Here is a 25,791-nt window from a genome sequence, read left to right as displayed (position 1 = left end):
GGCGCTGCAGAGAGGCGCGTGTCCCGGCGGGTCCTTTGACCTTGGCACCCTCTGCGGAGCGGGAGGGCCGTGCGATCTCTCCAGCTCTGGAAGGGATTAACTCGGGGCACGCCCCCCTGCCTCTCCTTATCCTGTGCCCCCAGCCTGACCTCTGGCCACTCAGGGGACCTTGAGAGGAGCTGCAAGGACTGAGGGTGGACCCCTGGGTGCTGCTTGGAGAGCCTGGGTTGCTGGGGTCTGGTCTTGACCAACATCTTTGCAATCCTGAGGTCTGATCAACTTCATGGATCTCTACGTACAGGAGATAAAAGCCTTTCCTGCTGTTTCTGCATGTTGCGGAGGTGGAGCTTCACTGATGTCCTCATGCAACCCCTTACTTTGGATCGACCTGGAACAGGATGAGGTCCGTTCAGGTCCAGCCAGGGCCTGTTTCCTTGTGAGGGAAGAGGAAAGTGGTTTGTTAAAATCTGTGTGTGTATATCTGCGCTTCACAGCAGTGGGATCCCAGAGCCCAAAATTAGAACTCACTGCTGCCAATTTTATTAAAGATTATTTAAAGAGCTCATCATTCTTCTAATCTCATTAATTGCTTTAAATAAGTAATTAAGGTTTTGCCTGTATATTATGATATATACTTTTCTTACAGGGTATGTATTAGGGCATTTAGTGGATATTTTAATGTGTCTGTGCAGATGCAAATTCAGATTACAAATTTAAATACACAGCTAATTAATTCAACAAGCTGTTAACAAGCCACCAGCTGATTGTAATTGATACAACCCTTGGCCTGTGAGCTGAAAAGCAGGTGGGTGTGTGCAGGTCTCCAAGTTGAAGAGTGAGCCTGCTTACTGGGATGCTGTATGGCCTGAGCCATAGAAGAGCTTAGAAGAGTTTAGTTTAAAAGAGCTGTATTTTGCGGGGGGGGGTTAAAATATTTTTAATAAATTCTCTATTATTTTTGCACCCTTGCTCACTCTGCTCAGACAGTTTTCTGCTTTGTCCAGTTATGAGCCAGCCCTCCACACACACTTCCTGTCGTTGGACTCTGCAGAGTTAGACATTGTTACTGTACATGATGAAGTGATTGTGGTCCAGATCAGGTGCTGTTGCAATTAGGGAGTAAAAGTCATATTAAACTATTATCTGTAACGGAAAAGTTTATTGCGTGTGATTCTTAAAACAGCATAATTAGGGTTCTTACTTGGGTCTACTGCTTTCAGTAATAAGACATTTTCTATATGTATCTATATAAAAAGTGAACACATTTTGTAAAATTCTGGATCTCTTTTTTCTTACATATTTTCTTCCTCAATTTCCTCTTAGTTTTTTTTTCATATGCTGAAATTTTCTATTTTTAGTTAGCAGTTGCTCTGTGAAAACCGAGAGTGCTGAGAGAGGGGAATTGAGCGGGGACTGCAGACGGGTGACGTGCACACCTGAGATCACAGTGCTTCACCAGTGGGTTTGCGCAGCGTCAGTCTGTCTTCCTTCTGCTTTTTCACGTCAGACTGCAGAGAGTGTAGAAGTCTAGTGTGGCTCTTCCTCGGGGAACGTCTCGGCGAGTCTTGGTGAAAGTGGAACTCTTTCCAGACCCTGCACAGCTGCCGCAGGAGATCACAAGACTATATTCGCGGTGTTTTATCCAGCTAGGCCAGCACAAATACATAATTCCTTCAAAACTACTCATCACCTAATAACTTCCTAATTTTCTGGTGGAAATTGTACCATCCCAGTATTGCAAAGTTGGTAGAGACTTATTCAAAGAGACTCGAAGCAGTGATTGCTGTCTGAGGTCCTTCCACTTTAGTTTTTGATTTTTCTCTTAAAAATTTATTTAACCTAGAACAGCGATCCGTCTTTGTTTTGCCTAAGCTAATTCACTTGCAAAAAAGGTGCATACATCATTTGAAATCTCGCTCAATGGGACATCATTAAAACAAGGTTGAAAACTTTTGCAAGGCACTGTAGGATAAAGACGTTTGAATAAGAAACTGCATCAGCATCCACAATCAGGTGGAGATATGAGCACTTACTTCACTAACTGAATAATTGAATTAATTGGGGGGGGGGCTTTTAGGTAGAGCAAGTTACTCTGTACCTATAGAATATACGCAGGTCAGGTTAACAGCCTTACTCTAGGTCACAGTTCCATGAGATATATAAGAACTGAGTAGTCAGGACCTAATTAAACACATCTCTTCTGATTGACGGCTCCTCCTTTAGTGCAGTGACCCTGGTCACTGTACGTGGGCATTGGTGGAGGGAAGTATGCCACCTACTGGTCTAGAAAACTCTTATCTTGAAGATCTCCCATTCCCAGTACAGTGCTAGCCAGGCCTAGCATTGCTTAGCTTTTGTGATCTGAGCTCAGACTACTCGATGGTAATGGTAACGTGGCTCTCAAAAATCTGTGTTTAATTAAGGAAACGGGGGGGAGGGAGACATTCTGACGATCCTGAATCTAGTTTATAAATTACACATTATACTTGGCACTCCTTCAGATAACATCAGTCAGCTTCATTATCAATTGTTTTTATTTTAGTGTTTTTTATTATTTTCCAGTTGCTTTCAGATGAATACAAGCACCACATGTCTGGATTTATTAAAAAAAATGACTTGTGGAGAGATAAATCACAGGCAGACAGGCTGAGTGCAAAAGACAGTACAAACGAGCCTTATAGTGGGCTGGTCCCCTGGATCGAGTTTATGAAAGACGCTTTATCAAACTGTGGTTTGCTCAGTGCTTGGAGAACAGTGGAATGATAGTATTCTCTTTGTATTCCTTGCAGTGCACATGGGATTATACAGTGTGCTTGTGCTGGTGTGGCCTCTGGGCAGTTTTTTACAGCCCCTTTGCAGCTCTGACAGCTTTTAATTCCCTGCATCTGCTCCAGATCCTTTAAGAAAGGGCTTGCAGTGCCACGAGATGCTGGCGTTTTCTCTTCTCCAAAGACGCCTGTCTCTGCTCCCCCAGTTGGAATGTCTACAGCAGGGCACTCCTGTCTGGGAGCAGAATTTGCATCTCTCTGAAGTCATTTGCCTGGAAAGGTGAAAGGCTCAGGCTCCCAAATCCAGACATGACTTGTGTCTCCTAAATTAAGCCGAGACAGTAGTGAAATGCAAAAGCAATATATTACCAATTCTTGTAACATCAGTCAGTATAGCAGTATAACATTGCCTATGGGGGGAAAAACACAAAAAATCCCCTCTTGTAGTGTGTACCATTAAACTGCATGTGTGTGTAGTCTATTGCATTTTTATGTTGTATTTTTCTGTGATCCTGCTGCAAATTTACATATGTGCTATGCAGTGTCATTTTTAAATATTTTGCACACATTAGCTGTTATGCAACAGATTTCTAAAAGACAGCATGGTTTTTACATCCATCAGTCCATTTCTTAACAGCTTCTTCCAATTCTGGGTTGCCGGGACAGCTGGAGCTTATCCTGGCAAGCAACAGGCCCAAGGCAGGGTATACCCTGGATGGGCCGTCAGTCCATCGCAGGACAGACACACAGACACACAGACACACAGACACACAGACACACGCACACACTCATACTAGGCCCTGTCTTCCGAGTATATAATTAACCTCCCAGCATGTTTTTGGACTCTGAGAGGAAACCAGAGCACCTGGAGAACCCCCCCCCCCCCCCCCCCACAAACACAGGGAGAATACAGATTCCCCACAGACGGCACCCAGGTCTGGAATTGAACCCAGAGCCCCAGCGCTGTGAGGCAGCAATGCTGACCACTGCTCCACCATATCAATGGATCGCACTAAAATTAGAACTTTTTGTCGTCTTCGGTTTTTATTTAGGTGAAAATTGATTAGACATATTTGTACACGTGTTTTAAGGATGCAGAGATGGTCTATTACATAACCTTCCACTCTGTTCCAGTGCAAGTTTTTTATGCAGGCCGGTGTTTCACTGTGTACTTGTTGATAGTGGGCTTTGCCTGGATCGTATTCTGGAGTGGATGGGGAATGCGAGGTATCGGACTATCCTTGTCAGCCATTCCAATGGAACATTGCTGAAGCATCAGTCGCCACTGCTGGTTCTGCTGGTAATGTGTGTGGTCTCTGACGTCACAGGTAGTTAGCAGGCATCTGTCCTAGATTTATAATTACTTTATCTCTTTGAATTGAAACGTGGTTTACTGAGCTAGCGACCGAATGCTGAGGCAGATCATTGGCTAGCAGTGATGTAAGAGCCATAATAAAGACTACAGTGAGAGGAGCCCGTTTGTTCTGTTTATCCTGTTTTATAGTTGGTAGTTAATTGATCCCATATCCAGCCCTTTCTGTAAAGAAAACGGGGTATCGGCATCAACAATATAGCTGGTTGGCTAGCTTCATACTCCCACAACTCTTTGGGTAGAGACGTGCCTCCTGTGTTGTATCCCGTGGTTTGTGTTTCACTGTCGATTCTGAAGACCAAGTCCGCTGGTTGGCTTTAGTCAGTCTGGTGTAGGACGTCCCTATTAGCCTGGGCATGTCCCTGGTCGCTCTTCTTCGGACTGATTCCAGAATAGCGTCAATGATTGTTCCCCATAGTCTACGTGGAGTGTTACTAGTGCATTTTAAAACTTCACATAATCAACAATGACAACACTTTGTGCCATTTTTGTTCATTCCTTTTACTTTATCTAGGAGATTTCTATGATACGTCAACATAAACACCTAAGACTTTTTGGTAATTAGCCTCTTCTAGCTGAGCGTTTCCCATTTTGCATCCTCAGTTTGTTTCTGTTATCTGTGTGTAATGAGCTGCTCTTGCTCACGTTACACATCATCTGCCAGGTGTTTACAGAGTCTTGCATTTTACCTCCATCACTGCATTCTGCATCCACAATGTTTGCCGATCCTCCAAATGTGATTTAAGTTGCAGATAGTTGTTTGTTCTGCACTGTATTGGCCTTTTACACTGCTGAAAATAGTGAGTTACAGTAAAGACTGTCTGTTCTTTTTATACCCCTGGAGGGAGTTCTGTGTCGCGCTGTATATACCTGTTCTTTGTTTCTCTCCTTAAACCGTTTTCCAGCCTACTTGTATTCTAGAGCCGATCCTACAGGTACTCTGAATATCAGTATAGCGGGTTAGTGTACTTGTACTTTACTGCATTGAGCTGAAAGGTGCAATATAAACGAGCAATACTTGGGAAGGGTTGATGAAAGACTGTAAAATTTGCATCATATACCTTTAAAAAAAGATAAGTGGCCCTGGAGTTTGAGATTGCAATGTATATAATAGAGATGCATGTGTTTATACACGTTTCCATCTGCCTTTCCTCAGTGCAGGTGAAGAGTTGTAAGAAGCTACAGGTTTAATGCTCATTTAAGCATCTTCACTGTGAACCTCGCCTGCGTGTTTGCGCTCCGGCTGCAGCGCAGAGCTCACGCCTCGTAGTGCTGCTCTCGGAGCTGAGGCTTGTGCTGTTATTCCCAGGCTGCTGCTGTGAGAGGGCGCCGCGGTGATCTCAGGCCGTGTGTGTGCGCTGTGTGTGCGCGCGCTGCTGGCCCTGATGACATCAGCAGTGTGGCTGGCAGCGTGTGGGGGAGGGCCAGTGTGTCAGTACAGGGGAGGGGGGAGGCCGGCCTCTTTATTTCCAATAAGCCCTGACGCTTTCACTGGTGTTGCTCACTGGCTGGGTGACTAAACTTTGATATTTGTTTTTTGCAGAAGAAAAGGGAAAATTGCTGTGTTCTCCCTTGCCTGCTTGTGTACTAAACATCACATTTTCAATCACCTCTGGGCTGATGTGTGAACAGGAGGGCTTTTGCAAATCATTTAGGGACTGAAAGCCCTGGGCTTCAGGAGGAACGGCTGAGGGGTTTGAGTTCCCTCCCTGAGGACAGCAGAAAGGACCGTGTAGGACACGTGTAGGAGTGTCGGACAGCAGAGTGCCGCAGTGGTACAGCTCTGTGTTCTGTGTTACTGGTCTGCTCTGGGAGTCATGGTTCCAGGGCTCTCTCAGGGTATAGGCATCTCAACAGGCACCAAAACAAACAGTGAAAGTTAACTGGCCGCAATTTATTTTCCTCTCCGTGATCTTTCCAGGAAAGGAGAGGGGCAGAGTGACACCTCCTCAGCCAGTTTCTGATTGAGTCTTGAAAGTTCAACTTGAGTAGCGACTGAACAGATTCGGGCGAGATGGGGAAAATCCAGGCTGAGCTGAGAGCATCCCAGTGATGGAGGTGTTGGGGTTCCCCGGTGAGGACGTCTTTGCTTCCGGGCAGGCCTCCTGTAAAGGAAGGATCTCCTCCTCCAGCACGCAAGACCAGCCCCCCTTTCTTTCCGAAGGCACGCGCTTCAGATGGAGCATCGGAAATGATCTTCCAGTCTGCCCTTGTATTGTCTTTTGCGAATGCGGGCCGAGCCCTTCGCTAGGGGCTCTTCATGGTAGACCCGAGCGCTAATAGTCCCGGGTGCTTTGAAGATAAAAACCAGCAAAGTGTGTTAAGAGGCTCCATGTTTCCTTGGCGACCGTGAGCGCTGCTGTCAGAGAAGAGTAATTCTCTCATCCCTTTTTTTTCCCCCGTCCTGTGCCATTGTGAAGCTGTGCGTGTGGGAGGGGAGGATTAAAGACGAGCTGACAGCTGAATTACAAATCGCAGCCCTGACAAGTGTCTCCCATGTCCCTGTGCCCTACAAGGCGCTGGCCTTCCGGCGGACCTGTGTTCCGGTGGTGCTCCCCGTGGTTTAATGCCAGTAGAGGGCGAGCTCGTGCCCCCCAGCCTGGCTCTGCTGCCAGTGCAACTGGCCAGTGGCTTGTTTTCAGTGCAGCGCTTTCCCATCGGAGTTCTGGAAGCCAAGACCTTTTCCTTATCTGGCCTGAGATTTTGTCTCGAAAGCCTTCCAGTTCTTGAAATTGAGCACTAATAACAAATATCTGTTATTAAAACAAAATTGCAAGGTACAGTAGAAGTAGAAATTAAACTCAAGATTTTGTACCGGAGAGGCCGGAGGTGAGCCTGTCTCCTGACTCACCGGCGCATGCAGAGATTTTACATGACTGGTATGAAGTACTTGTGTAAGGGCCTCCACTGTCCCTGTGCCCGTGAGGCTGAGCAGGATCTGCCCCGGGGGCAGGGGCAGGTAGGGAGATGAAGTGATGGAGCCTGAGAACTGACAGCTCAGTGGAAAGTGAAATTGGTCGAACGGAATAAATTTGCAGTGAGTTTCAGTCAGCCCCTTTATTTTTTCTGTGCATATCCTCTGTTCCCAGTGAAGCCAGTGCTTCATATCCCAGCAGTTATTTACTCTTTCTGAAAAATAGTGCACTGTTCATGTTTTTGTATTTTTATCCTGTAATATCTTTTCCCTGTCCTATGTATTTGCATGTTTTTTTTGCATAATACCATCACAGAACAGATGCGGCTGTGGAAGAAGGATTGTAACACTGCTCAGTTTTGTGTGTCGGTATTGAGGTCCTTCCTGAGTAAAATGAAAACGCGCCAGATACCCCTGAGGACAGGGAGGAATTTGCTTTCCGATGAAGGCTGATAGGATCGAGAGAACCCCCCGCACACACGTGCGCGCTCACTGTACCCGCACTGTCCTCGCCGCGAGGACTGTGGGAGGAGGCGTCATCCCCTCTCACGCTGTCGACGGCGTGCGTAAGGAGGAACCCGCGGCACGTTACGGAACAAAGAGGGAGGTCGGACGAGCGGCGTGTGGGTGGTGTTTTCATGACGCCGAGCCGTGGAGGGGATTACCTCGTGAGGGGGCGGCGGACTGCGCGCGCGGGAGAGAGAGCGTGTTGCTGTAACAGCTCTTAGCTGAAGGATTTCACCTCCCCTCTCCGGCTCTGAAATTGTGCACCGTAACCCGAGTCTGATCTCCAGGGAAACCACAATCGTGACATTTAACTCTTAAAGGGGGATTTGTTTTCTCATTACGTCCTTCCAGGGCTCAAACACACCACTCATCTCTGCAAGATTAAATCCCTTTTTTGTGGCCGATACAGTATGGCTCAGTCACTAGAGAAATGTCAGTGGTTTCACCCTCATGAAAAGGTCATTATTCTCTTGACATCGGTTCACAGTAATTGAGTCTAGGTCAGCATTTCGACAGTTTGATTATTATCACACTTGGTATTATTGCAAAGTTACTTTTCTTGTGTAATTCTTGGCAGGTCACCTTTAAAATTCCTCTCTTACAATTTGGGTGTAACTCGTCATGTGGACTCTGGTCAAAGACAAACTCTTCTCAAATTTGGAATTGATTATTCCTCATGTGTTCAGAATAGTGACGTTATTGACTAAAAACACTTAAGGGAGATCCTCACTTACAATGTCCTTTTTCTTAGATGGCTTCAGTTTGGTGGTCAGGTATTATATCCATCTCCAGGAACTGCTAACAGGCTAACATCCTGTTGAGACCCTTTTCATCTTTGCGACAAGTGGAAGCAGGGAATAAGCCAACATCTCTTCTTAAGCCTCTAGCAGAACTGGTCTTGCAGTTTTTCTGAGGCCTTGTTTAGGATTCAAGGGTTCTCTGATTTTCTGCAGCACACTTCAAGGACCAGTTTATCCTCAATTGAAGCATATAGTGATGTGAAAAATCAGATACCTACAGTACCTCTTTACCTCTTGATTTATGTCCTGAACTGTTGCCCAGAGCCCCTGATATTCCTGAAGCCAGCCTGTAGTCCGGATGGGATAAACTGTTGTCGAGCACCAGAGCAGCTTTAATGGGAATGCAGAGCACTCCCTCGCCATTGTTAGTCCTGGTTTTGGTAGTCCACATCCTTCTATCCATTTTCTAACCACTTTTTCGAATTCAGGGTCGTGAGCGAGCCAGAGCCTATCCCAGCAAGCAACAGGTACAGACCAGTCCATCACAGGGCTGGAAATCCATATCTGCGAAAGGAAAAGACTGACGTAAAGAAGCATTCCCTCTTCTCTACCCTAAATAAAAGCGGGAACAGTATATGCCCCCATTGTTCCGTGTTGTCCCACAGGACGTTTTGTTCATCAGCAGAAAGCCAACGCTGAGGTGAAGGCAAAGCTTGATAATCAGCGATCAGCTGCTGTCGGGCAGGAGACGAGATTTCACAAGCTTGAGTGAGGTGAATGCAGGACAGGAAGAGCTAGAAATTGTCCTTCCCACCTGCTTTTCAAGGTGAGCTCCAGCCACAAAGCGAGAGGCACCACCTGAGCACGCAGGAAGCGATTCCTTTTGTTTTCCTGTCACTCGTGTCCCAGGTCGATTCAGAGAGGATCGAGTTCTGCCCGTTCGAATCGAGATGATGGCTTCAGACCTCCTGCAGCTCTCCCCCCAGACACGCGCTGGCACTTCCTGGTGTGTCTCGTTCAGACAGGGTGGGGCTGAAGGAGACAGGGCTCAGTGGATCGGTGCCGGGGTGCAGCACGCTGCAATCTGGACAGGAAGCTTCCCAGCCCAGGGTATTGGCTCTTAACGCTCTGTCATGAAGTGAGCAGGAAGCAGCCATTGGGCTCTCAGGAATGGTGCAGGCGTCTGTCTGGCAAGTGACCTTTGAACCCTGCACAGGTCCCACCTATGTTCTTCACCTTTCAAGCCTTCCTACGTGGAACGAGCTCTTAATAATGTCGGAATGATAAAGATTTGCACAGCTGTTATTTTTTTTTAGCTGAAGTACAAATTATCATTCAGCCACAGCAAGGAAACAATGACTTCCTTGTGCAGCTCCAGTGCTGTTCTCATCATCAGAGTGCCCGGGGGGCTGTTGCATTCCCTACAGCACTGCATTGTATCCGAAGTGCTTGAAAATGATGTTCACAAAACGTCTGGCTTGGGGACTAACGTGTGACTTTGTTAGTAAATTCAATATATGGGAATGTGGGAGTTTCTACGAACTTGCAAAAACAACCCTGTGCTTCCAAATACATTACAGATTGATGTTTCCCTTTGTAGATGTCCAGCCACAAGATAAGGAGATAACTTGAGATAATGACCAGTAACACCAGTGTATCCACAGTGCAGCTAGCAAACGGAGCCTGTGACTGACCCGCCACTGACAGGCAACAGAACCTTAATTTGGGTGGTACAAGTTCAAGAGGCACTTGGGAAAAAACAATCTTCCGCCCCACCACTGCCAGCGGCCCAGCATTTGTTTGGGCTCTCTTTGGGCAGAATCTCCTTTTACAGATTTTTTCCAGTTCTTGTTTTCTTGCTGCAGGAAATCAGTGCAGATGTAACGCAGTGGAAAACCTCAAGGCGGGTTTTCTTCCACTCCGAGCTGCAGGGCAGGCAGTGCCTGTGTGAAGTGGGTGTGTGCAGCATGCTCAGCAGAAAGCCACATGGTTCCTCTCAGGACCTCCTGCTTCCTTCTCGGTTTCCTCCTCTGCCCTTATTTGGTCACAGGCTCCTGGCAGTGCAGAGCACACTTCAGGCTCACAGTGCCCTCCGTGTGCTAGGAGGCCCTGCAGGACTGATGTGGTAAAATCACTTCTTCCCATAATGGATTTTTATGTAGGCTGTTGCAGTATCTTTTTTTAAAGTGAGCTAATTCACAAAGGAAAGACCCTTTATTCTTTTGTCTCACTGTTTCCTTTTTTTCCATTTTAGTTGTTTTTCCCTGTTTGCTTGCTCAAGTTTGAGCATGACCTCAAATCTACAGAGAAGCGGACAGCCTGCTGCAGGGGTCTCCCCCTTCCAGTAGGGTTTATAGGCAGCCTTTAAATCATCACCCTCTAAAGGCCTGGAGCAATCTACATATGATCAGTTAAACGGGAGGTGTTTCAGTCTTTTAGAGATTATTTGGAACAAAAATCAGAATATCCTTATGCCTTCAAGAACCAGTGTTTTATGAAACATTACTTGCTTACTTGATCAGTTGCTGTAACAGGAGCTCCTAATCTTGAAATAACTGAGTTAGGGTGAAAGAATAAATGGACCGGGGCTCTCCAGGACCAGGGCCTGGGGCACCTGCACTAGCGCATCAGCATTCTGCACAGTGCAGTTCGCAAAATGCCTGTTTGCTTCATCTGAGATTAACAAAATGTTGATCCCTTAAACCAAATGATGATTGCATGAGACACATTGTTCAGACGCAGCAGGTGAAATTCTGGGTCTCCTGCGTATACATCTATACTGGAGCCTGCATGGCTTGAATCCTCCCTCGATATAGATATGTGATCCTTTCTTTCTCTCAGGCTTCCTGGAAAGCGCTCTGCACCTCTTGGCCCTGGACAGTGCGTGTCAGGTCACACCACAGCTGTCATTCCGCCCTGTTCTCTCGCGGTCTGTCACTCGGCAGTGTCGCCCAGCCTGTCTCTGCCTACGCCCCTCTGTCGCGTCCCTGCTCTGTGTCCCTCGCATTCTCGCCTCCCTGCCCTCTCTCCGTCTCGCGCGTTCCCGCTCCGTGCTCTCTCACTCCCCACCCTCCGATCCAGCCTGGCCGGCGCTCTCCAGCCCTCTGCTGCGCGTGGGCTCTTCCTGCGTGCGGATCGCAGCGCTCGCTCTTTGAAGAGTGTCAAGTGTCTGGGCATGTTTTTGTTTCCTCGCCTCCTGGAGCAGAAGCGGAGAGAAGGGAGCTGTTCACAAGCCCACAGGCTTCTTTAAAGGCTCCTAGTGACATTTTAACTGGTTTTGTTTCCAACCTTCTCTGAAAATTAGTATTTTCCTGTCTAATGATGTTTGGAGTGGCAAAGCTCAAGTAATTAGTTTCATTGATATTATAATGTGGCGCAGGGGTCAGCATTGCTGCCTTGCAGCGCTGGGGCCCTGGGTATAATTTCTGACCTGGGGTGCTGTCTGTGAAGTTTCCACGTTCTCACCGTGTTCATGTGAATTTCCAAAGTCCAAAGACAGTTAGCCCTTATACTGTATGAGTTGGTGCGTGTCTGTGTTTGTGTGTGCCTGCCCTGCAATGCGCTGGCGTCCCATCCAGGGTGTACCCTGCCTTTTGCAGGGAAAGGATTGTCTTCCCCACAACCCAGAACTGGACGCAGCGGTTAGAAAATGGATGGACATTGTAATGTGTGTTGCTGGGCAGGTAAAGGTTTGATTCCAGCACAGAGATTTGTAAAGCCCTGCTTTCCTGTTTCAGGAGCAGAAGTGAAAGTCCCATCGCTCAGCAATGTGTACCGTTTCAGGGCTGCTGAGCAGTAGGCTGTTGTTTGCACGTCAGCCTAGCGCGGTTCCTGTCCGCTACTTTGTCTTGAGTAAATGTGCCGAGACAGATGTGGAGGTTTCTGCTTGGTCAGTGCAGTGTACTCGCCAGGCCCTGCAGACAAGTCTCGCGCCAGAGCCCACGTCTCCTTCGCCAGCTTTCTGTTCTCGTTATTGAAGGTGCGGTGTGAGGTCCGCTCGCGACCAGCTTTGCACTGAAAGCCAAGAGTTTTTCAGGTCTCCAAGCCATTCGTAATCAAAGTTACTGTTTTAAAATGTAAACAAAACTGAGACAAAGCTTGGTTTTGCTCTCCCCTAGTTGCAAAATGAGCATCTTTTGGGATTAAAACAGAGCTGCACAGCACATGCTCCCCAGTGCTCATTTTTTTCCGTTTTCTGGGTCAAGCTTTCTAATTATTTAACGCTAATTATCTCATTTCTGCTCAGCTGGATAAGTATATGGGCACGGCTGCTGTCTGTGGACGTACAGGACAATGCATACTGGGGTGCTTTGGAGGAATGCGCTGGCACGTGTGATGTCGACCCGCACTGGCGTCACGCCAGCGAGGGCCGCGCTGGGCGGGATGACACGGAGGTCTGGGGTGCAGGAGGTGGGGTTAACCAGCCAGGTGGATCGCCAGGCTGCAGCGGCGAGGGGTCCTGTAGCTCAGCGGCAACACGCCACCCTAGCAGCACGCGTTGGGGGACAGAGCACTGCTGAATGTCATCATAAGACATGAAAGAGAAGGCCCATCTGTGTGCCAATCCCACAGCGCTCCCAATCCAGCAGGGATTTGCTTAATTAATAGAGCAACACGGTTGCTCCCAGCGCTCACTTGTCATTTTGCTGTGATTAATTATCCAGTGGGGCCTCGGCGGAGGTGTTCATTCATGTGTGTGTCACCTTAGCATTTTCCTGATGATCAGACTGCAGCTCTCTGTGTTACCAGCAGTCCTGCTGATCAGACTGCAGCTCTCTGTGTTACCAGCAGTCCTGCTGATCAGACTGCAGCTCTCTGTGTTACCAGCAGTCCTGCTGATCAGACTGCAGCTCTCTTGTGTTACCAGCAGTCCTGCTGATCAGACTGCAGCTCTCTGTGTTACCAGCAGTCCTGCTGATCAGACTGCGGCTCTCTTGTGTTACCAGCAGTCCTGCTGATCAGACTGCAGCTCTCTGTGTTACCAGCAGTCCTGCTGATCAGACTGCAGCTCTCTGTGTTACCAGCAGTCCTGCTGATCAGACTGCAGCTCTCTGTGTTACCAGCAGTCACTGATGCTATTTGAATATGCCGTCCACAGTTTGTGCATTTCTTTGTTACAAGGTTCTATCTTTTGTTAAGAAACTCTGCCTGCACACAGCACACAATAAGGAGCTTCACAGACCCCAGCCTGACCACCTTTGAGCCACTCGTCAATCAACAGCTCCCAGGCAATACAGCCCTGTACCAGCTCTGCACTAACTCTTAAAGAATCCTGGTTACAGTCGACTAGTGTCATGAGCCAGGCTCGAACCCGTGACCGTAGAGTACAGCCTGCACTCCACTTGAGTCTGCATCGTTTGGGCCACTTGGGAAGGTAGTTTTCCCAGGTCTGGCAGTGTCTTGACAACGTGGCAATGAAATTAATGCATGCTCTTAAAACGAAAATCGGTTGAGCTTGAGGATGGTTTTGCATTTAGTCACAAACCAGTATGCACTGTCTGTTAGCCCCAGCCCCACAGCAGCACTGGAAGATAAGTCTTTTTTTTTCACTCTGATTCATCGGTTTCTGATTTATTATAAATGGCCACCGAGATCATTTCCCAAAAGTGAGAGCTGCTCTCTGCTTTTTGCTATATGTGGTTAAAGTGATCGCCACACCCTGTCCTTAATCCTTAATTAGATCAACTGAACCACTGCTTGCCGAGATGTTTGAATGTTCAGTTAAAGGTGAGGAGATTTTAAAAAGTACAGTTTAACTCTCTTTAGTATCTCCTTAATTGAAGCCTTCGCCCAGCACTTTCAGAACAAGTCCTTGACTGTAGAAAGATTGATGCAGGGCTAATAGCCCGTGTTGTGTAACATGGTATAAACAGCAGCGTTTCAACGTAATGCGCTGAGCGGGATGATGCAAGACCCTATGCCCCCAGCAGTGATAGAATCCAGGTGCGATCTGAGCAGGGGGATCTTGAAGGGGTGCTGTGCTGATGCTTCAGGGCTCGGGGTGCCAACACAGGGGTACAGAGGAGTAGAATGAGCTCCAGAGGCAGGAGAGAGAAGAGTATTAGCAACTGAGTGACCAGCGAGCGGTGTGAGAATGCACAGGGGGAGAGAGGTGAGAGGAGAGTGAATGATGCATGAAGGTCTAGGACTCAACAAAAAGCCATCACTTTCAAAGTATTTGCCCCCTGGCAAATTAAGACAGAACCAAATGAACCTATTGTTTGTGCACCAGACAGTAACTCCAAATCAAAGCAAAGGATAGATATACAGACCCTTTAAAAGTTTTCAAATATTGCTGGATTTCAAATTATACTTACAAATCTTTTTTCAACCAGTATTTTAATTGCAAATTCACATGCTCAGACAGACAAATGTTGAAGACACGATTAGTTAATTGTCAGCAGTAAAAAAACAGCTTGCATAAGTATTCAGACACCATGCATTAATATTTGCTAGAGCCACCTTTTGCTTGAATAACATCTTTAAGTCTTTTGGGGTGTCTACCAGCTTTTCACACTGGTTAGGAGAGATATTCGCCTATTCTTCTTGGCTGATTTTCTCCATCTCATTCAAGTTTCAGTCTGTGCTTTTAGTTAATTGTGGCCATTTAAAGACAATTGATGTAAATTTCATGGGAATGGTTTTTACTTTGCACTTTGTTATGTGGTTGCTGTTACGTGATGATGAATTAGTCATCTGACGCCTTATCCTTTAGGAGAAAACTCCTCCTGTTCCTAAAATACCGTCTGCTAAAATTATCCTTTTCTTGGTGGTTTTTCTGATGTCGGCCACCTTTCGTAGGCTGATGTGACAAGCGGACAGTTTTTCCTGCCCATAGAAGGTGCAGGCTGTGCAGGAGGAGAGCTGCCAAGGGTGTCCTGTCAGGCTGGTGCCTCAGTTGAGATTGGGCAGGATGTAGGAGGGGTTGCCTGCAGAGGACTGTAACCGTCACAGAAGCATGCCTGCAGCCTGCAGGAGTGGGATGCTGGAAGTCAAGCCAGACGTGGTGCATTTCTTTGTATACAGTGAGAGATGCTTCACCTCAGTTTAAATAGGAAGCACCCAAATTAGATTTCCTAAAACACTTCAGCTCCTGCTGTTAAATCAATGCCTTGGAAAACCAACTCCTGGGATCTCACCCAGTTTCTTCTGGCTTTTGTTTAAAGGAACTTCTGAATGATGTGACTAAAACGCTGAATTGAATCATTGATCGGTTTAGCTCAACAGTTTTCATTGCTGCGGTAGGGTGGGCATTTGTGGGCCAGGGCCTCTTGATGGCCGCTTGTGCTTTGATCCCTTCTGGGGGAAAATATAAATGTTTTGAAGATATTTTTCCAATATTAGAAGAGCAGAGCCATTTTGTACCTGTAGTAGGGATATCAGGTTTGAACATTAATATCTGCAGCAGGTTCACCAGAAGTTACAAAGCCAAGTTTCCCATCTAACTCCTTTTAGTGCTATGTGTTTTATCCAAGCTTAGTATACTGTAACTGGCGTTTCATGTTTTCAGTGTTTATCTTTTGCCGTGTGGCATCCATTTGAATTTTGCCTGGTTTGTTGTCCAATTGATCCGTCCTGCAGTTGAGCATTTGATTTTTCTGTATGGCTGTGCATTTATTTCCCCCAGATGTAGAACAAGACATCCAGACATCCTAACAACATTGTTTTCAACAGAACAGAGATGTATGTGATGTATAATGATCAGAGCTACAAAGTTTCAGATAATTCTAATTAAATTCTAATTACAAATACGCAGGGGGCAGTGATTGTGTTTGGCTAAATGGGACCTAGTGAAGATGCCATTGCTGCCAATAGCAGAAAACCCAGAACACAGAGTATAATGAATTTTCATTTAGCAGATGTCTTTGTATTGAGAGCGTGCAGGGGTTAAGCATGTTTGTCCCTCTCGCAAGAAATCCACTAATTTATTTTTCTCTCTCTTGCAGGAACAGTTTGAGACCAAGCGAAAAGGTAAGAAAAAATGATCATATTGATTTGTTAAGTCTTTTAATTGGACTTTTATTTTAATGGGGAAACTGCTCAGAAATCTGCTTTCGGTGCTGTTGCAGTGGAGTACAGACTGGGCCCCCTGTCACCGCAGTGCTGTATGTGCAGATTGTAGCTAGCTGGGCACGCTGTTCTCACTGAGACAGCTTCTCCAACATGTGAATGTCATGAACGTGCTCTTAGAGAGCATGTTGCGCTCCCTGCCGGTCTTGCACTGTATGCGAAGACTGCAGTACACGATCAGTGTTAAGATGAGCGTCGTCTTTTGTTAGCACAATGGTCTGTCAGTCTGCACATGTAGATTGCAGTAGGAAATTGATGCCTTTGGGGATTATCTTTCTGAGAGGACCTTAGGGGTTCTTGATCATCCCTGATTACAGCCTGTCTGTGCTTGTGCTAGCGCAGACGTACTAAAAGAGCCTTATCCTTGCATAAACCAAAGGTTCAGAAGGAAGTGAATTAAGACAGCTCTTCCACCTTTATCTTAGAGTGGTTTTGCAAACCTGAGAGCTGCTGTCAGAGAGTGGCGAAGTGGCGGGTGGCATTCAGCAGGAATTCTGCAGTCCTTGGCTCGGATCGTGCAGTTGAACGTGTGCACATCACAGGCCTGAGGGGCAGTAGCCACGGTGATCCAGATCATGTCAGGACACGAGAGGCGCCGGGAGTGCCGGTGGCACCTCGCTGTCCGCCCGCGCCTTCATTTGCATGTGACCGCCAGGCGACTGCAGGCAGGAGAGAGCTGGCATACCAGCCTTTTGTGCCACAGAGACACTGCCTTCCACATGCAAATCACTCCCTTGTCCCACTCCAGGGCCCCCAGCCAGACCCTGCGCTTTGCATACTGACTCCTTGTGCTACAGGGCACAGCTGGACACTCCCTGCCCCCCAGAAACTCCCTGCTGCTGTGGGGTTACAGGCCTTGATGTGTGGGCTGTTCCCCTGGAGATATCACCTCACCCACCTGTCTGGCCAGCTCTGGCTGGATCAGTTTAGAAAAGCTTGCATACGTTACACGAATTCTTGCATTACATCTATCAAGCCATAAGCATAATAAACATTCAGGTTTTCTGACTTGACTGGAACTGCGTGTCCGTGTGTGTGTTTGTATTTAGCCAGTATTCCTACAGGGTATGTGCTGGCCAAGTGCCTGGGTGTCTGACATCCCTGGTTGCATCTAAGTGCAGATAGATAACAGCATTCATGTATTTCATTTTCTATACTTATTTTTCTTTCAAGCTCATTTTGAACATGCACTGGTCATTAATACTGCATTTATATGCCACTTATATAAGTACTTTATAACATAAATAAGTGACTTCAGAATACAAAGTCTAATTTTATTTTTTGAAGACAGTTTTTTTGCTCTGTGTGACCTTTTGTTTGCCAGTTTCCCTGTACCATGTGCAAGGCCAAGCTGTGGGACGGGGGGTTTGTGTCTCCTCAGTTTTGTGCAGGGGATCCAGGCTTTCTCAGGGCCCCACTTTCTCCCCAGGTGAAACTTGCTGTACTCTCTGTCTGACCTGCTCAGCAACCTGTCTCACCTGCTCAGAAATCCCAAGTCCTCCGAGCCAACAGGTTTCCGTTCAAGACTCCTGGAAGTCATTCTCGTTCCGCGAGTCCTGGAGCCTGGCATTCAGTGTGCTCTAATGCACTGTGTGACTGGCCTTTATTTTCACAATGACAAGTGAGGGCAGGAGTGGGCTTTTTGCCTATTGTGTCAACAAGACAACATCTAACAAAAATGTCTGTTTCTTTCAGTTTTCTATGATTTCTTTCCCCCTTGATCACCATTTCCTCTTTTCTTGGCTAAAAACTGGGCCTTTCTGAGCAACTGCCTTAGTAGATAACCTTCAGAGATGGAGCATGGAGTCAGACTTCTACTGAACTTGCTGCTTTTCTTGTTGAGTCACATAGGAAAGATGGGGAGATTTTACCAGTGTCTTACAGTTTCCCATCTGAGGTCTACCATCAAGTTTTCAGTGCATTGTTATTTAAGGTAATTTTACACACTAGCTCTGCACTTTCCGATTGCTGGTTAACTTCTTTAAGAAGATGTTTTTTTTTTAATTTCAGATCTTTGGTTTAATGCGGTCAGCTCCAAATATCAGGCTCTAGTTTGGCGGCATTCCAATTTTAAGTGCCTGTTGCAGAAATATTAGTACGTAAAGCAGCTGCGAAGCTACTGATGGGAGAGAGAGAAAAATCTTTTTTGGTTCAGATTTTGTAGGCTGCTGTGCAGAAAAGTTGGAGGGAGTTAATTTGTTTGACTTGCAGGTCTGGTTTCCTGGAAGGTTTTTTCATGTATATACTACGTCTTAAACTATGTCTGTTAGCTAGACACTCGGGTGGAAGAGACCATTGTGTGGTTATCAGGGCTCTTGGACATCAGACAAGAGTGTCTTGATTCAGGAGACAAGGGGAGAAAAAAGGCCAGCAGTAAGGATGTGGTTTGTAAAATGCTGGAGAGATAAGTACATCCCAAGAGTCTGCTCTCTGGAGTAAGTGGTGGGTTGGTAAAGGACAGTACAGTGTTCTGTGAAATTACTAACTGCATCCCTGCTGATCTGTCCAATCCACCCAAGTCTGGGCCCTGACAGAACAATGGCTGTCTCCTGCCCAGTGTCAATTTCATCCCACTTTCCCAGCCTCTCAGCGGTCTCCGGGGGGAGGCAGGCTGTCTCCGCGCGGAACCAGCGAGGCTCCCAGCCCATGCGTGCTCCCAGCTTCCTGCCGCCCGCCGAGACAGCGTGACTCTCCTGTCAAGGCTTCCCAAAAGCCACAGCGGAGCTCCCAGCTGGAGCTGGGGTGGGCAGGAAGAGAGCCGCGCGGGGGGGGGTGTCCCGGGGAAAGGGGAGGGCCCAGGCGTAAGTCTCCCACACTGAGCTTTAACATGCGGCCAGTACAGCTGCAGCAGAACTCCAAGCACAAAACGGAGCAGGCACAAACACTTGGCTTGGCTCTTAATACCGCCGTCCGCATCAGGGCCTGGAAAACCTACACTCACTTTTCTGTCATCGGTGCCTGTTGTGTTTGGAGAAGACCTGGACTACCGTGTCTCATATTTTAATACAGTTGCATACTGTCTTTTTACCCCATGTCCATTCTTTGTGAATTGAATGTAAAATATGTAGCAGGCAGTTCAGCATGTGATGTTGTCATTCCTAATGTGCGAGATTGAACTGCTAACTAACGCCAGTCCTGCTGTATCTTTCTTAGTGTTTCTATTCATTAGCTGCTCTTGGATTATCCAGCCTCGTGTCATAAATCCAGTGGGTTTTTCCTGCACAGAAATGAAACAGGCATGCAATCAGTTATTTGCAGGAAGAACTGGACACATGGCTTTGCTTTCACATGTTCTTGCACACTGTTTTATGCACAGGGTTTTTCTCTTACGCTTTTAATATTTTGCACAAGGTCTTAACTATTTAATGCTGCATGAATCCGTACTTCGTTGGACATGTTAAAGTTTAATTTTGAGAACTTGTGTTTTTGGTCCTTAAAACCAGTGGGTGCAGTACTGACACTAATTGGCCAAAATATTGGAATCCCTTCCTTAATTTTGTGTCGGGTTTCTGCAGGCAGTGAGAACAGTTCGAATGAGAGGTGTAATGAATTGCACAGTTACCATATCCGACAGTTATGGTTGTGATGGGAGTAATGCACTGTAGTACTGAGCTGCTCGTGCTGTTTCACCTGTTTGCAATAGGATTGAGGTCTTCACAAGTGTTGGGTCCCCCACACAGTGCTGGTGTTTTTTTGCACTTCACTGCTTTTGGAAATCGATTGCAATAAAGACATAATTAGCACTCAGTTGGTTTTGTTCTGCAGACCTGCAGCAGCACCAGGGATCCATGGACCACAGTCTAGTGCTGGTCCAGGGGCACCCTTGTGTTTGCTAGTTTCTATAATCCATTATCCAAAACAATATCCAATAGGAAATGTCCAATACAGAGCAAGCCCGAGCTCATCCCGACAAGCAGCGGGTGCAAGGCAGGGTACACCCTGGATGGGACGCCAGTCCAGCACAAGGCAGACACAGACGCGCTCACTCCAGGACCAGTTTTCCCAGTAGCCAATTAACCCATCAGCATGTCTTTGGACTGTCGGAGGTAGCTGGAGCACCTGGAGGAAACCACCTTGAACGCAGTGAGAACATACACACTCCACGCAGACAGCACCCCAGGTCTGGAATTGAACCCGGGGCTCTGGTGCTTTGAGACAGCAATGCTGACCACTGCACCACTGTGCCACTTCAGGGTGTATGATCACCAGTCCCAGCTGCTACCAGTCATGGACCTGCTAACTTGTTTAAAACTTTTTTTTCTGTATGCAGTCAAGCCTATGCACTAATCACTGTGCTGCTGAATGGCATGGTGTGACTCATTTAACTTTTGTTTTAACCTTTTCTGTAACTTTTCTTATAAATCACTGACATCAAATACTAGCAATTTTTGCTAAAAAAAAGTAAAATAAGTCATACAGAGAACAGAAAACGTGCTTTCATGCTTCACATCTGCAAACAGGAACACTTAAACTACCAAAACAGCCCTGTCTATAACTTGTGTTGACTTTGCTAATCAAGGCTTTATCTAGTCTTATATCCTGTCTGCAGTATGCTGGCAATGATCTTAATCAGTAGTAATATAGCCTGAATTTGGAATAATTGTTACTAAAATCTTGTGGTCTGCATGTTACCTTTTCGACATAAAGATCTCGTAAATAAACATTTAAAGGGAATGACGAGAATTTAGATGTGTTCAAAGTTATCAGTAATTCCTGTGTGAAAGGGCTGAAAAAGAGCATTGGCACCAGCAATCCGAGCAGGGGTGGTACTTGTTTTCTGTTACAGGGCTAGAAGACCACAGTAACGCTGGGCACTGCTGTTCCCAGGAGTTCAGCTCAGGGAGAGCGTCTCAGTGAGGTTAGGTCTGACTGGGCACGGGCAGTTGATTGTGTGCGTTAGAGATGTGAGAATATCTCAGTGGCTGAGGCAGCCTCGCTCACATGGCTCCCCAAACAACATGTGGTTTAGCCCATTTCATTTTCCCCGTGAAGTGTGTGGGAGTGGGCGCTATGCCCAGTTTCACATGACGGAGAGGAGACTTCGTCACAGGGTAGACACAACAGGACATTGTCTCCAGAAAAGACTTTCAAAAGGCTATGTGTGCATTTTTTGTTTCTTAATTTAGAATTTGTAGCATTTCACTCTTATTGTGACCTTGTTTAGCCCCTACGACTAACATTTAAGTTTTAGCAGAGGCCTTAATATTTTATTGGAATTTTAGTGTTCCATCTGGTAGGCTCTGAACACCTAAGTTGAAGGGAATCCTGTGTGCTGTACCTGTTAGACGTTTAGTAGGCAAAGAGCTGCGATCTGTTTGCACTGGGGATTCTTGCAGCGTCGAAGACACCCTGGAGTTCTTCCCTCTGCTTCTTGAGCTGTGTGAACCTTTCCTCCCAGCTTGTGCAGCTCCCTGTGCTCTTCTCTGAGCCTCAGCGAGACACAGCTGTGGGAGGATTTGATTCCGATCTGGAAAATGGACTGATTACAACAAGTATTTGAAACCTTGATCATCTAGAAAACACTAGTAGATGTGCACAGTATGTGAAAACTCTATAAAAGCTGTATTTGGAAGAGATACAAAGAATTTTCCTTCCATTTGTAAGCAGGTGCATAGGGATCTTTCCACAGTCTGTTTGGTCATATCTGAATCTGCTTTAACACGCCCTAATGTTGTCTGTGAGCCGAAGGGCCCAGTCTCCTTCTGGGTTTCTCATTTTACACAGGCTTGGGTCTTTACCTTTGACCCCAGAGATCTCCTGTCCTGCTGGTTTTAATGGGGACTTTCCAGTGTCAGTGGCTAAACGCGTTTCACGTTGATCTTGACTTGATTGGTTAGTTGGGTAGTCAAGAGCTCTGAGTAAATCCCAGGGACAGATGAATGGATTCATGTCTGATTTAATTTTAAAACCTTTCACTGAAGTCAAGTGCTGGTAGGTCCCACCATTGAGTGCCTTTGTTGTGTAATCTTGTATTGCTTGGAATTAGTTCTAAAGATATTTCATCTGACCCTGTGGATAAGAGATTTCCAAACATCCTGTGGATCTCTTATTATCCATTATCCTTAAATCCATGTGGGATGTCTCAGCTCTTTCAAAGTTGTGTTTTCAGTATAGCTCACACAAGGCTGTTTGACTGCAAGTTGTTTACGGCTCCTGGAGATGCAAACTAAAATCCCCAAAATTCATTTATTGCCAGTGGGCCACCAAAGTACAGTTATCGTGCCGTTAGGATTTCAGTACAGCTGTAATAAATGAGTGTAACTAAAGCTTGTTTAAATAAAACTTCAAACAAGAAATGGAATGAAAAGTATTTTGTGATAAAAACGTATGGTTAGCATAAAACATATAGTATGCTAAGGTTAAAGGCATGTTAATCTAAGATCAGTTCTGTTAAACATTAACGTCCCTCTCCCACCATTTAATAAGTGAAGCGATTCTGACTCCACTGTCTCTTCCTGATCGCACAGACCTCGATTCGTGGCCAAATTTGTCCTTGTTCTCCTGTCTCCTGTTGAATGGATCTGTGAGTCTGTGCCCATTGTAATGTTTTTTCCCTGGGATATACATATGAACTCTCTTGTGAAACATCAGTGTGCTGCAAAGCAAGATCTGTAGTTAGAAACTCCTCATTCATTTATTGAAGCTTTGCTGTCTAAAGTGACCAGTCTCATTGCCTTCAGTACCCATCAGCGGGGTTTCAGACAATTTGCCTTTGCTCCGATTACTAAATGAGTCCTGCAACAGCCATGTCAGGCACTTTGCCTTTTTGTCTGCTTAGACTGTGGCAGCCTGTAACTGCCTACCCGGAGCTGGATTTTGCAAGCCTGTGGAAAACTGTCAGCAAGCTTAGGTTGTGAAGTCATGGCCTTTTCTGCTGCGTTTGTGTGAATTGCTGGCACACTCGCTAGGAACTGAACAGAAATTTCAGATTAAGCCACAGGCCAGCTCCTATTCCAGACTGTTAATAGGTTCTTTGCCATTTCACACCATTCCTGCGCAATGGTTGCGTCTTCCAAATCTCGTGTCTGAAGAGGTTTCATTGTACTGCGATTCGAAGTGATTTTTTCTGCAAGTGTTTTTGGCTCAGTTGTGAAGGTCTGAACTATTACAGCGTGCTGGTAGCTTCAAGTTCCTGCCATTTCCATTTCTCTCTTGACATTGAAGGAATTTCTGAAGTTTAAGATGAAAGGATAAGTTCGGCTATTCCAGAGGAAACATTGCTGTGAGAAATGAGTTTTACAACGTGCTTTAAAAACTAAATTAAAAGAAAACACTTTTGAAAGTGCATCTTAGAATATGATCATAGCTGCAAGACACTTGAAAGCTGTGAGACAGGTTTACTAAAAAGCTCAAGGAAATCAGCTCTCTGTTGTCATGAGCCAGGTGTGATGTTTTCCCCCTGAAGATCTGAAGTCACCTTCAGATTGAGATAAAATAAATACCTTTTCAGTTTAAATAAATAGATACTTTTTCAGTTTATAGCTCTTGAAGCTGAATCTAAAAGCCCTTAGTTGGTGCCAGCATGTTTGTAATGCAGTGTAGTTCACACAGTCGTTTGCTGTGGTACCACTGTATGGTATATTTGCAGTTTGCCACTGCAGCCAATTCTCTTTATTATAGATTCTTATATATAAATGATGCTTTGTTTCTATATAAGTAATGTAAACTGTATAATAAATACTACTTATTACTATACATGTGTGTTACAGTATACAAACTGTATAATTTATGTTACACTAAATGTGTAGTTTAAATAAATATACATATGTGCATACTGGGTGTGAGTAAGCATAGATTTGAATGCGGTTTTAATTAAACCTGCAGTACACAACATCCCTTGGAATCCAGCACAGTTCTTGAGTTTTCACACAGCCCCAGACAAATTTGATTGCAGCAAGAAGTGATCAAACAGGTGAAGCTGGAGACCTGCCTGGAGCAAAAGCCAAGCGCTGTTGTGTGTGTGTGCGCATCGTGTGGCATGGGGGGAGAGGGGAGGGAGTGTTTGAGCAGCTGTGGCAGGGGCAGCCCCTCCAGGTGCACACTGGGAAGCCAGGGGACCTCCCTGCCAGGCAGCTTGAGGTCTGGCCAAGCCGGAGCTCAGCCTTCTGCATTCAGCCTGGCTGCAGCAGACCTGGTGTTAGAAGCACATCAGGACTAAGCTGCTGATACCAGGCAACAGCAAGCTCTGTTATTCTTTACAGATAAGAACATGAGAAAGGTGACAAAGAAGAGGAGGCCATCTTGCCTGTTTGTGGTTAATTTTTCCAAGTATTTCATCCAGCTGTTTTATGGGGGGAAAAAAAAACTAGGGTATCAGCTTTAACAACATGGTTGGGTTTGTTGCTCTATATTCCCACAGGTGTTCTTTGTGTTTACATTTACACTTTTTCCAGCTGGGAGGCCAGTAGGCTGACAAACCTAGCTATATATTTACATCAAGAGGGTAGTACTTCAAAAGGACAGTGAAACTGTAGCAGTTACATTACCTAGTGAAACACAGTCAATGTAGACTAGTGATTTTTAGAACGAGAACTTGTCCTGTGAACTGTGAACTCAGGTAATCTAACAGTGGTCTTGCTGAATTAATAAAGCTTTACGTTTTTTGTTATTTAGTGTCAGTGTCTCATATCATGAAAGTACAGGGGAGCTGTTTTTTCAGCAAGTAAATGGCAAAATTAGCTGCAGAAATGAGGAATGGAGCAGTCTAAAATACTGTGACGAGGCGAGAGTGTGCCGAACAGGGGTGACACTTCTGTCCAGCAGCAATGATCCTTTGTATTTCCTTCTGCCAGTTAGGTTCAGGTCTAACCTTGAAGATGCAGGTGGTACCAGCTGGTTCTGAGCCCGGTTTGTCTGAGTATCTCTGCGGTCTGACTGGCTGCCATCTCAGTGAGGAAGAAAGAGAGGACCCGCTCTCCCAGCGTTAATACTGAAAGCGGCAGGAGAGGCGCCTCGTGGACCTGCATCGTTCCTGTAAAGAGTGATCTTAGCCTCCTGCCCCAGCTTCCCCCCCTCCTCTCTCCTCTCGCTGTGTGTCACTGCGCTCCGATCGCTGCAGCGGCTCCGAGCCGATGATCTCAGCCTCCGAGCTCACATGACGCCGTCTGACTAACAGAGAAAAACAACCCTTTTCCAACACGAGCTGCTCGCAGCTTCCCGGAAGGCTACGGAAGCTCGGCGAGCTCCGAGCCAGCGGCCGGCTTTGTGAAGCGGAGACCCCTGACACGCTGATGTCAGCCTGTATTTCCATGCGCTGAGTTCAGCTGCTGGCACGCGGCAGCTGTCCTGCCCTCCAGATTAGGGGTCTGTTTGTTTCTGGGACTGACGTCAGCGTTAGAGGGGCTGTGGTGTGGGGGGGGGCAATTTTATGGCTTTAACGGTCCCATTGTCGAGCGGGCCCAAGATCTCTCCCTCACCAGA

General features: G+C 46.3%; 1 protein-coding gene across 2 annotated transcripts in view; it reads left to right on the top strand.

Moving 5' to 3' along the window:
* The window catches only part of gng7 (guanine nucleotide binding protein (G protein), gamma 7), a 105,322-nt gene that overhangs the window by 53,385 nt on the left and 26,146 nt on the right, over positions 1-25,791 (top strand). For both annotated transcript variants that reach the window (XM_088907469.1, XM_088907470.1), the window contains exon 3: positions 16,248-16,272. The gene's annotated coding sequence lies outside the window, so the exon portion shown is untranslated. The remainder of the gene's footprint in view (positions 1-16,247; positions 16,273-25,791) is intronic.

The sequence above is a fragment of the Atractosteus spatula genome, chromosome 28 (assembly GCF_055471065.1).
Source record: "Atractosteus spatula isolate fAtrSpa1 chromosome 28, fAtrSpa1.hap1, whole genome shotgun sequence".
Lineage (NCBI taxonomy): Eukaryota > Metazoa > Chordata > Actinopteri > Semionotiformes > Lepisosteidae > Atractosteus > Atractosteus spatula.
Note: the sequence above shows the minus strand (reverse complement) of the source record. Positions and strands in the feature narration are given on the sequence as shown.